This window comes from Octopus sinensis, linkage group LG9 (assembly GCF_006345805.1).
Source record: "Octopus sinensis linkage group LG9, ASM634580v1, whole genome shotgun sequence".
In the NCBI taxonomy this organism is placed as follows: domain Eukaryota; kingdom Metazoa; phylum Mollusca; class Cephalopoda; order Octopoda; family Octopodidae; genus Octopus; species Octopus sinensis.
In genome coordinates, this window is record NC_043005.1 from 80,576,469 (window position 1) to 80,589,814 (window position 13,346).

The window sequence follows — 13,346 nt, forward strand, 5'->3', positions numbered from 1 at the left end:
GCGACATGGTGATCTCCTATCAAGATAAACAACACATGACCTTGCAAGTTAAGCCCTGTTAGAATTTTTTCTGGTTGAGTAGCCCATCCCGCTCAAAATGTCCCTGAATAAGGATTGTTTAAGGATGTTGAACAAACAACCTACGTTTCCAAAGGTGAATAATGCAAACCTCTACGAATTCCTTTCAACACACGGCTATGATGCCCCCCCCCCACTACTTCTGCTTGTGATCAGAGATACACATATCGTCAGCCACTAAGGGACATGGTCAAATGGTTAATGTCAAACAACTGACAAGCAAACCTGTGGTACTGAGCAGAATATTTGCTGTCGTCCATCTTTTATACCAAGCCAAAACAATATACATTATTATTATTTTATTATTATTATTAATATTATTATGAAGGCGGCAAGCTGTCAAAATCCTTACGTTCTGAGTTCAAATTCCGCCGAGGTCGACGTTTCCATTTCCCCTTTCGGGGGTGATAAAATAAGTACCAAATTTGGGGCCTTGTGCCCTATTATAGAAAGATTATTATTATTATTATTTTATTATTATTATTATTATTATTATTATTATTATTATTATTATTATTATTCAGGAAGCCGGCGAACTCGTAGAATCTTTAGCAAACCGGACAAAATTCCTAGCGGCATTTCGTCCGTATTTACAATCTGACTTTATATTCTGCCGATGTCGACTTCACCCTTCATGCTTTCGGTATCGATAAAATAAAAACAAGTTGAGCACTGGGGTCACTGTAATCAACTTAGCCCCTGCCCCGAAATTGCTCGCCTTGAGTCAATTCCGGCAACCATTATAAAATTTAATATAAGACCTTCTTCGTGTAGGCTGTAAATAATGAATCGTTAAATTGAAAACAGAATCCATAGTCGTCGATCTAAGCTTTCAATCAGGCGCGGATTTTAAATGCCCATTTCGGGTTATTGAACTGAATGTTCTATACTGCTACTAATAAAGAACGAAATAATTGAAGAAAAGAGAGAAAGAAAGAAAGAAATATATGATGAAAGAAAAAAAGAAAGGAAGAAAGAAAGAAAGAAAGGAACGAAAAAAGGATGGAAGGAAGGAATGAATGAAGAAAGTATGAAGGAAGGAAGGAAGAAAGAACGAAAGAAAGAATGAAAGAAAGGAAGACACAAAGAGTAGAAGAAAGATGGAAAGGAAGGAAGGAAGGAAAAAGATAGAAAGAAAGGAAGAAAGAAATAAACTAACAAAGACACAGAGGAAGAAAAAAAGAAAGAAAGAAAGAAAGCATGGAAGAAAGAAAGAAGAAAGAAAAGGAAAAAAGGAAGGAAGAAAGAAAGAATAGAAGAAGGAAGATGGAAGGAAAGAAAGAAAGAAAGAAAGAAAGAAAGCGAGAAAGGAAGGCAGAAACAAAGAAGGAAAGAATGAATGAAAGAAGAAGGAAGGAAGGGAGGAAGAATAGAAGAAGAAAGATGGAAGGAAAGAAAGAAAGAAAGGCAGAAACAAAGAAGGAAAGAATGAATGAAAGAAGAAGGAGGAAGGAAGGAAGGAAGGAAGGAAAGAAAGAAAGAAAAGAAAACCGACAGAAAGAAAGAAAGAAAGAAAGAAAATCATGTAATCTCATTATGTTACTGTAGAAAATAGATGATCACTTCCTGAGGACGGAAATAGTACGCTGTTTTTTTATCTTTTTTATTTTGTCCTTTTTCATCCTCGATTCTCCATAATTGCCCGCCACCCCACGATGCACTGAAGAACGGATTTATCATCATAATTATATGATGGTATTAAACTTCAAGTAACCGAAGAAATTACGAGATTATCTCGCCGTACGCGTGAAGTCAGGCTAAAAACTCTGAAATTGTAATGTTTTGCTTTTTTAATGAAAGTATATTCCACGTGAATATTATTTACTATACAACTGTAAACAATGTCGTTCTGGGAGCTTTATGTGGGTGTGTGTTTGTGTGAATGTGTGTGCGTGTGAGCGAAGGAGACAGAGAGGGTGGCAGAGAGAAAAATTACGTGTGCGCACGTGTTTTGAGTGTTGAAAAACCAACCTACTCCCTTTCCCTCACTCTTTCACTCGCTCTCAATCGATTTGTCGGTCTATCTATCTATCTATCTATCTATTCTATCTATCTATCTATCTATCTATCTATCTATCTATCTATCTATCTATCTATAGATCTATCTATCTATCTATCTATCTATCTATCTATCTATATCGATATATGAGTGTTTGTGTGTGTATAAGGTGACAGACACACACATGCGTATATTATTTGTATATTTATACGCACATATAAAAATACACGTGCATACACGCGTGCTCAATCACGCACACACACATACAAACATACACATACATTGATATATATATATTTAATTATATATGTGCGCGTTGGCACGTGTGTGTGCGTATGTGTATACGTGTGTATGAGTAGAGAGAGTTAGACTGATAGCAAGAAAAAAGACATACAGAGAGATATAAAGATAAATAGAGTGAGAGAGGAGAGAGTGACGGGATAGAGAGATAGACAGCTAGATAAACACAGAAATATTGATTGATTGATAGATAGATAGATAGATAGATAGATAGATAGATAGATATATAGATAGATAGATAGATAGATAGATAGATAGATAGTTTCTTTATTAGCCACACAGGGCTGCCACACAGATAGAACAAATTACAAGGTAGAGCTTTTCTTTTGAGGTTTAACAAAAAATAAATAAAATAAAATAAAAAAAATATAAAAAAGGGGGGGTCGATCAAAGGGGATCGTAAAAGGAGAGAAAGAGGACAAAAAAAAAGGGGGGAATTAAAAAAAGGGGGAGAGGAAAAAAAATTGATCAATAGGGATCGTTATCACAGAAATGTCAATATGAAGTGTAAAGGGGAGGACAGGTGAGGTTTACCCGTGGAAAGAAAAGCCTACGGAAAAGACCACGGTAACCTCGGTCAATGAAGTCACATTTTATTGTTTTTTTTTTTTTTTTTTGCAAATAAGCAACTCTCTGTATTAATTTTTACGGTTCATAGAATCATAGTCAAGGTGCTTCGTCATTCATACGTGCCATCCTTGCTACATTCACCCATCTTTTTTTAAAACATTCACTAGACAAAACTTGCCTCTCTACTCTCACTTTTTTCTTCAAGTGATACTTGAAGAAGTTGATGAGAGATTGACCAGAGAGGAAAGTGTTTGTCTCTAATCCTTTCAGACGCGTCCACCAGATACATTCTTTCGCCATAGCCACAAGTATGATAAAAATAGCTCTTCCTTCCCGTTTGAAGGAAGGAGGCGTGACGATATTAACGATAGACTCGGCTGATAAACCGACACGTCCCACACGTGACAGCAGTCGTTCGACATAAGCCCACAGGTGGGAAATTTTGGACACTGCACGATTGCGTGCAGAGCGGTTTCGTCGCTCTGCCCGCATCTCGGGCAGGTCGGCCCCGTGTTTCTCGAGCCATGCCTATAGAGCTTATCCCGAACGGGTAGCGCTTCTCGGTAGCACCGCCAGGCCAGGGATCTCTGGAAGTTGTCCATAGGTCCCGGGCCGAAAGTCGTTTGAAACAGGCGGGTCAGGTATTCCTCGTCGACGCCCAGGTTTGCCCCGAGCTCGTCGTCGTACCTCCCCTCCACTAATCCCCTATAGAATGCTTTGGTTGTGTTGAAGTCACTCAAGGTCGACCCGGGACGGCAGAGTTGCTTGAGAGCAACGCGACACTCGCGGTGCCATTCGCCCTTCTTCGGCCTCTTTTTGATCCACGACTGTAGTTCGGTCATGGAGACGAGTTGCGGGAACGCGTGCCTCACAAACGGCGACCACACCTGTTCACCGTCGTCTACATAGAGCCGGAGATGTCGCAGTCTCAGCGCGTGTCTGCGCATCATCAACCACGGCATGCCCAGCCCTCCTTTTAACGGGTGTTGACAGCAAAGGATCGCCTGACCATCGGGACGCATCCTTTCCACAAGAAGCGGAAGAGGATGCGTTCTAGTTTGGTGATGGTAGGGTCGGGACAAATACGACGGTCAGGCGGTAGTAGATGATGGACGGGATGTACGCGTTCACCACCTCCGCCCGACCTTTTAGGGACAGTTTCCTCTCGGCCCATTGCTGGGCGAGAGTGACCACCCTACTCGTTTAGATAGATAGATAGACAGATAGATAGATGGATAGATAAATAGATCTATAAAGGGACAGACAGACAGTTAGATAGATAGATAGATAGATAGATAGATAGATAGATAGATAGATAGATAGATAGATAGATAGATAGATAGATAGATAGATAAATGGATAGATAGATAGCTAGATATATAGATAGATAGAGAGTGAGAGAGGGGGAGAGAGGGAGACAGACAGACAGATCCATCCATCCATCCATCCATACATACATACATACATACATATCTGTATATGCCAGTGGTCATGTGCATGCGCATGCACGCGTGTATGTATACCATTATTTATTTACTTGTTTATCAAAGGTACATGTGAGTTCGAGGAAGCGTAGCTATTACCAAGTCAGTAAATGATAGAAAGAAAGAAAAAAAACCCAGAAAATTGGTATCAATGTTTAAAGATAATAAATAAGCAATTCACAAGATTATCTTTTGTGTGTTGGTATAGACGAAAAACAGGAAGTAACATGTTTACATTGACTGACTTCTGTTTATTTTTTTATTAATAATTGATCTGCCGTTTCGCGATGTATCTTAGCCGCCATTTTAGTTCGCATTCATTCCGCGCTATGCTACAGATAATTGCAATCGCGTGCTTGTCATTGCGTTTGATTTGCCTGAAGTGGAGCGATGTATCAGAAAGAGTGTGAAAAAAGGAAGCTGGCACGGTCAGCATGCTAAACTTCAACAAACTGAAATGATACATTAACTAGGGTAGATCCAATTTCCCGCCTCGGTTAGTAAACACAAATTCCATTCATGACAAACAAGATTCACAGATAATATGAAAGGCGACTGTTTTGGTTTATGTTGATTTTATTGATTTCAGTATATACAGACATATACATATACACACACACACATATGTGTGTATGTATGCGCGTATATATATATATATTATATATATATATATATATATATTATATATATATATATATGTGTGCATGTGAGTATACATATATATCTAAACACGCATATATGTATGTACATGTGTATGTATATGTATGTATATATATATATATATATATATTATATATATAATATATATATATATATATAATATATATATATATATGTATATGTATATGTATATATGCATATGTATATATATATATATATATATATATGTGTGTCCCTGTGTGTATCTTTGTGTGTTGTGTGTAATTTTGTACTTGCTGATATCTCAACTTATTGATGCATTTTATGTTTTTCTTCTTGTCTGCTTTTTGTACTACTGCTCATTTTTGGAAATCTTCTTCTTCTTCTTCTTCTTCTTCTTCTTCTTCTTCTTCTTCTTCGTCTTCTTCCGCTTTCTCTTCTTCTACCCTCATCCTTCTCCCCTCATCCTTCTCCTTCCTCTTATTACTCTCTTCCTTCTCCTCCTTTTCTTTTGTCTCCTCCGTCTTTCTTCTTCCTGCTTCACCTTCTCTTTTTGAATTCGTTTCTTTGCCATTCTCTGCTCTTCTAAGAATGGCCTGTCTCGCTATACATTGTAAAATAGACCTAACATTACTGAAATTAAATTGAAAAATCTCATCAAAAGCACAATTAGCTATTAATTGAAGCGATAACAGAAAACTATCAATTTAGTTTTGAACGCTCCAGAATTTTTATAGGTTTTTATCATCATCACCATCATCATCCTTTGGCTTCTCGTCGTCATCGTCCTCCTCCTCCCTCTTCTTCTTCTTCTTCTTCTTCTTCTTCTTCTTCTTCTTCTTCTTCTTCTTCTTTCTTCTTCTTCTTCTTCTTTCTTCTTCTTCTTCGTCTTCTTCTTCTTCTTCTTTCTTCTTCTTCTTCTTCTTCTTCTTCTCTTCTTCTTCTTCTCTTCTTCTTCTTCTTCTTATTCTTCTTCTTCTTCTTCTTCTTTCTTCTTCTTCTTCTTCTTCTTCTTCTTCTTCTTCTTCTCTTCTTCTTCTTCTTCTTCTTCTTCTTCTCTTCTTCTTCTTATTCTTATTATTATTATTATCATCTTCATCATTATCATCGTCATCAACATCATTATAGCCATCATTGTTGCGTTTATTATATTATTATTATTATCATCTTCATCATTATCATCGTCATCAACATCATTATAGCCATCATTGTTGCGTTTATTATATTATTATTATTATCATCTTCATCATTATCATCGTCATCAACATCATTATAGCCATCATTGTTGCGTTTATTATTATATTATTATTATTATTATTATTATTATTATTATATTATTATTATTATTATTATTATATTATTATTATTATTATTATATTATTATTATTATTATTATTATTATTATTGACATTATTACCCTTTTCATTATTGTCGCCTTCATTATGATTATTATTCTTATGATAATATTAATTGTTATTATTTTAGTATTACCAGTATTGTTTTCATTACTATTGTTATTGTTATAGAAGGTATTATTAGCATTATTATTGTTGGTATTATTATCATCACTATTATTATTATTATTATTATCATCTTCATCATTATCATCGTCATCAACATCATTATAGCCATCATTGTTGCGTTTATTATTCATATTATGTGTTTGGTATTAATGTTGAAGTTGGTGATGGTGCTTGAGGTGGCGTGGGCGGCCCAGTGTTGGCAGTGGTGGTTTTGGCAACGAAGGAGTGTTGTTTTGGTGTTGTTGTTATTGTTGTTGCTGTTGTTATCGTCGCCGTCTTAGATTCTTCAATGCTGTAGATTCAATGATATGTGAGAAGAAAATCGGCAGAAAAAGAGTAATAAATAGCTTAAAAATAAAAAATAAAAATACAAATGAACAGTTACAATATATTTACAAGTAAAAGTGAGATAAAAAAATATATATATATAAAGAAACCAAAAACAGAAAAAAAGAAAAAGTGAGTAAGAGCGAACGAGCGAATTGAGAGCGAAATGAGAGCGAATGAACGAGCGATCGAATGAGAGAGAAATATTTTGTTAGAAGAAAAGAAGAAAATACAAGAAAACATGATAAGGGGAAAGTGCTGGAATACAAAGAAAAATGAAAAGAGAAGATATCAAGAAATATAAAGAGATGATCAGAGATGTATTATGAGTGTAGACAAAACGCTGCTAAAATGGTATTCATTTTATATAAACGAGCAGCTGTCGGTAACAAACATCCCTCAGTGGTGCGTTGGCAGGTGATGTTCGGTCCAATGGTTTCCAGGAACTCTTGAGAAAATGGTGGCGAGAGGGGGAGACAAGTTTAAGTGAGAAAAAATTGTAATAGTTGTAGTAGTAGTGGTGGTGGTGGTGGGTGTGGTTGTGGTAGTTTTAGTCGAATGTTTATCGCAGTCGTTATTAGTACTGATAATACAGCAAGTACTATCATGATCAACATCGTCGCTGTTGTCATGATCATCATCAACGCCCTCATCATCGTCATCCGCATCGTTTTCATTAATATCATCGGCATCGTCGTCGTCATCATCATCACCATCATCATCATCATCACCACCACCACTATCATTATCGTCGTCGTCGTCATCATCATCATCATCATCATCATCATCATCATCATCATCATCATCATAATCGTCATCATCACCACCACCATCATCACCATCACCACGATCGTCCTCCTCATCATCGTCATCATCATCATCCTCATAAACATCAGACGTTGTTGTCATCATCATCATCATCACCACGATCATCCTCATTATCAACATCATCATGACCACCACCATTGTCATGATCTTCATCAACATTATCCTCATTATCATTCTCATCATCAACATCACCATCACCATCATCGCCGCCAGCCCCACCACCACCACCATCACCACCACCACCACCATCACCACCACCACCACCACCATCACCACCATCATTATCATCATCAACAACGTCCTCGTCGTTGTCACCATTCTAATCGCTCATGTTATCACCATTATATGTAATCAATATAATTGTGCTGGAATGAGAGCAACAACCGATGGAATGAGAGAACTAAAGGACAGAAGGTATATGGATCGATGCTCTACTGATTCTGTCAGTCTGCACACTTTATGATAATTATCCTTTCAACGAAAGGCAGAAGGCCTGAAATTTTTAAGGGTACAGGACTTGCCTATTTTACCGACACCAGTACATAACTGGTTCTTAATTTATCGACTCCAAAAGGATAAATGTCAAAGTCGACTCGAAGCGTTTCGCCCGGCAACCTGTTAACTCGCTCCCTTACATCTTATAATAATTATAACAAGAGCACTCGGACTGCGTAAACCCCCACCACGATAACATCAACGTCCTCTCAAGGATTAGCCAGAGATGAATTTTAAAATGAGCATATCGGAAATAAACTCGACTGCTCTCACAAACGAGAACACTAAAAGTGAACCCGACCGCTCTCAAAGATTAAGTAAAAAAAAAAAAACAAGAAAAATAATCCAGAATCCTTCTTCGGTAGCGGATCGATCCCCAAATCGAATCAGTTTGTGCCAAATCTAATCAGTTTGTGGATTATCAAATTATATTAACAAACTCCCCTAACTGGATATGTAAAACCGCTAAACCTTTTAAGCTTTAAACAACAATCAATAACTTATTATCTTAATCATTTCATAATACTTAGGTAAATAAAATCAATTTTACACTAAAAAATAATAGGGTATCTAATCCTAGTTTATTTTCAAAATTTCAAAGTACTAACAACTTTTGAAGTTTCATCTGAATCCATCCAGCGGTTCTTGGGTGAAAAATACCGCTGCTTTCGCTATGGTGGAGGTAATAATTGTTTATAATCGAGGAACCAAGAAAACAAAAGCATCGAGCTCAGCGAAATTCGAGCTCAGAACGTAAAGATCCTGAAAAATAGTTGTTTGTCAAACGCACCAATGATTAAAAACATACGCACACACACGACCGCACACGCACACACACATATGGTTATAACTTATGTATATATGTATGCATATATTTATACACACGTATATATATATATGTATGTATATATATATATATATATATATATATATATATATATATTATATATATATATATATATATATATATGTATATATATATATATTATGTGTGTGTGTGTGTGTGTGTTTGTATATATATATATATATATATGTATGTATATATATATAGATAGATAGAGATAGATAGATAGATAGATACATGATAGATAGATAGATAGATAGATAGATAGATAGATAGATAGATAGATAGATAGATAGATAGATAGATAGATATTTATATATTAGTAATAGGATTGCGGCCGTGTTGAGTCATCGCCTTGAACGATATTTGTTGAAAGAAATCACATCCCTAAATTACTTTTTTTGTAACTCTGGGACTTATTCTGCCTGTTACTTTTACCGAAACAATTTACGAGGACGCAGACAAAAGAACATTACTACAGAAATGGTCAGTGGAGAATAACGCAGACATAAATATCCACGCATTCCTGCACACCTTCATATGTATGTACATATACTCTTTTACTCTTTTACTTGTTTCAGTCAATTGACTGCGGCCATGCTGGAGCACCGCCTTTAGTCGAGCAATTCGACCCCGGGACTTATTCTTTGTAAGCCCAGTACTTATTCTATCGGTCTCTTTTGCCGAACCGCTAACTGACGGGGACGTAAACACACCAGCATCGGTTGTCAAGCAATGCTAAGGAGACAAACACAGACACACAAACACACAAACACACACACACACATACATATATATATACATATATACGACAGGCTTCTTTCAGTTTCCGTCTACCAAATCCACTCACAAGGCATTGGTCGGCCCGGGGCTATAGCAGAAGACACTTGCCCAAGTTACCACGCAGTGGGACTGAACCCGGAACCATGTGGTTGGTAAGCAAGCTACTTACCACACAGCCACTCCTGCGCCTATATATATATATTATGTTTATATATATATTTATGTGTGTATGTATACATACACGGATATATATATGCATGTATGTATGTATACATATATGAGGAGGTAGCCAAAAGTAACCCTTAAAGTTTTCTGTGGGACGAGTCAATTGTAATTCAGACTTCCATTGCTAGAAACCACTTGATGCGACCCTCAGGCATAAGTCTGTCGACCGGCGTTTTGTTGCAGTCATGCTGCCACGCGGTGCGTATTTCTTTTGCAGTGCTTCTCCCCTCTTTCTCGATTTCCGCGAAGGCTGAAACGAAGGAACACAATACTTCCGTGAAATTCTGTGATCTGCAGGGGAAAACAGTGGGCCAAACAGCTGTCATGCTTCAAACAGATTACAAGGAAGCTGCCATGAGCAACTGTACATGTGGCTTCCACGCTTTAGGTGTGGTCATTTGTTGCTTGAAAACCAACCTCGTGCAGGGCGACCGCCCGAAAGAATGAAAACATCACGAAAATTCATGAACTGATGTTCGGGGACAGTCGCCGAACAATTGACGAATTTGATATAACTGGTGTGTTCTGGAGCTCCTGCCAACGAACATTGAGCGAGGAATTGCTCACGGAAGATTAAAAGTAATCACGACTGAATGCCTGCCATGAACTGAAATAACCTTTGGAAGTTAATCCGGACCATTTTTTCTTTTAAAGGCCGTCACTGGTGCTACGGAAAGCTGGTGTTATGGAATTTGCAGACGAGGAAGAGGTGAAGATAAAAACACCGGAGGCGTTAAAAGACATCACTTCGCAAGAGTTCCAGGATTGCATTGAAGAGTGGAAAACGCGTCTGGACCGAGGCATTGCTACAAATGGAGGATACTTTGAAAGCGATAAAAGGTGTAAACTAAGAGAATAAAATGATCTTTTCTACTCTAGGCACAAGGCAAGAAATTTTAGCGGGGAGGGGACCAGTCGATTTGATCGACCCTTGTGCGCAAGTAGTACCTAATTTATCGATCCAGAAAGGATGAAAAGCAAAGTGGACCTCGGCGGAATTTGAACTAAGAATATAAAAACAGAGGGAACACAGCTAAGCATTTTGCCTGGCGTGCTAAGGTTTCTTATTTCTGTATGGTCCACAAGGGGATAAACATAGAGTGGTCAAACAAGGATAGACAAACGGATTAAGTCGATTCCATCAACCCCAGTCGTAACTGGTACTTAATTTATCGACCCCGAAAGGATGAAAGGCAAAGTCGACCTCGGTGGAATTTTCAGTTGCATGAACTAAAAGTCGGAGGGGGACGGGATAATCTAACAACTTATTATAAAAGCAGGTAGTAATTTTACCTTGGTCTTATTCTTAATGCAAGTTTCCTCGGCAGTTTTTGAATTCAGACGAAACACCGCTAAACATTCCGGCCGGCGTGCTAACGTTTCTGCCAGCTCGCCGCCTTCTAAGGATTAGAGGTATGAACAGAGAGTGGAAAGAAAAATATATTGTCAAATCCAGATTCTTTTGAGTACCTCATGTATATTTACATACATATTTACGTACGTACGTACCTACCTACCTACCTATCTAGCTATCTGTCTATTTATCTATCACACAGAGAGAGACTCTCTCTCTCACTCCCCTTCGTTATATATATATAATATTATATTATATTATAAATGTGTTTGTGCTTTACTGTGTGATTGTTTGGATCTATATGTGTGTGTATGTATATTTTATATATGTATAAGTAAGTATGTATATGTGTGTGTGTGTGTGTATGTGAGTGTGTGTTAAACAGATAGATATATAGAAAGTGATAGATAGATAGATAGATAGATAGATAGATAGATAGATAGATAGATAGATGATAGATAGATAGATAGATAGATAGATAGACTTCCACTCTATACATTTACCGTATGTGTGTACATATGCATACATGTATGGATATAGCTACGTAAATGTATTTCAAAAAGCGTGAGAGAGGAAGAACGAGGGAAAGAAACTGAAATATTTCATACACCATGATAGTTCTTTTAAAGTACTATGAGGTTTTTTTCTCGTGATTCACGGTTGCGAGATTGTAGACATGACGTATTAACTTTACTATTAATCTACGCATCACAATGTTCCCTACCTTTCATTTCGAGCCGCCCACCCACGAAACAAACAAAAAAAAAATCAACCCAAGAAACAAGATATGCCATATTAGAAACTAAACTAAATGATGAGGCCAAAAAAAACGCTAAGTGTTATTCACTCGAACAACAAGGAGCAGTAATTGTTTCTAAACAATGTTTAAATCGTCATGTAAAAGGTTGAAAAGGAAGGAAGAATGCTGAGTAAGACAAAATAAAAAGAATAAATAATGGGAAATCTAATGAGAAAGACAATATTAAAGGAATGATGTGGTTTGCAGCATGTCTTGGCAGACGGAAAATCATTTTGTGTAATGTATGTGTCACGTGTTGATGATGAGAAAGAGTGCTTTATATATATATATATAATATATATATATATATATATATATATATATATATATATATATTATATAAACATATATATATATTATGGTCTGTATCTCTGTGTATGTATGTATGTATGGCATGTATGTATGTATGGATGTATATATATTATATATGTGTATATAAATATGTAATATATATATATATATATATGTATATATATATATGTGTATATATATATTATCTATATATATAATATATATATATATTATATATACATATATATATAATATACAGATATATGAATATATATATATATATTATATATATATATATATATATATGTATGTATATGTGTAGATAGATAGATAGATATTATACATACTATTATTCATATAATGTATATATGTACGGGTGTAATTATATGTGTTCTAAGTATGTATGCCATATATATATATATATATATTATATATAAGATAATATATTATATATATATATATATAATATATATAACGATATATGTATATATACATACTCACACACACACACACACACACATATGCATACATATAAACAATACATACATATATGCATATACATATGTTTGTATATATTGTATATGTACGTATATATGTGTATGTATACGTAGACAGATGCGCACAGACATACATGCATGCGCTCTGTGGATTGGAATGTTTAAAAATAGAAACACCAATTATAATTTAGCTATTTTTGTGGATATTACATCTGCTCACTTCACAGTTAGATGTATCTCTTCGTCTTGCTGTCGCCCACTATTTTCATTTACTTATGGATTTATACGAGTGAGAGTCAAAATCATACTC

General features: G+C 36.1%; 2 long non-coding RNA genes across 2 annotated transcripts in view; both read right to left on the minus strand.

The window, feature by feature from the left end:
* Positions 1-5,360: 5,360 nt before the first annotated feature.
* LOC118764889 overlaps positions 5,361-13,346 on the minus strand; it is a 13,113-nt gene continuing 5,127 nt past the window's right edge. The window contains exon 3 of the long non-coding RNA XR_005000725.1: positions 5,361-5,373. This is a non-coding gene — a long non-coding RNA (uncharacterized LOC118764889). The remainder of the gene's footprint in view (positions 5,374-13,346) is intronic.
* Positions 8,770-12,443, minus strand: LOC118764888. Its single transcript, XR_005000724.1, has 3 exons — positions 12,428-12,443; positions 10,051-10,052; positions 8,770-8,846 (listed from the first exon to the last, which is right to left on the minus strand). It is a non-coding gene; the product is annotated as an uncharacterized LOC118764888 (long non-coding RNA).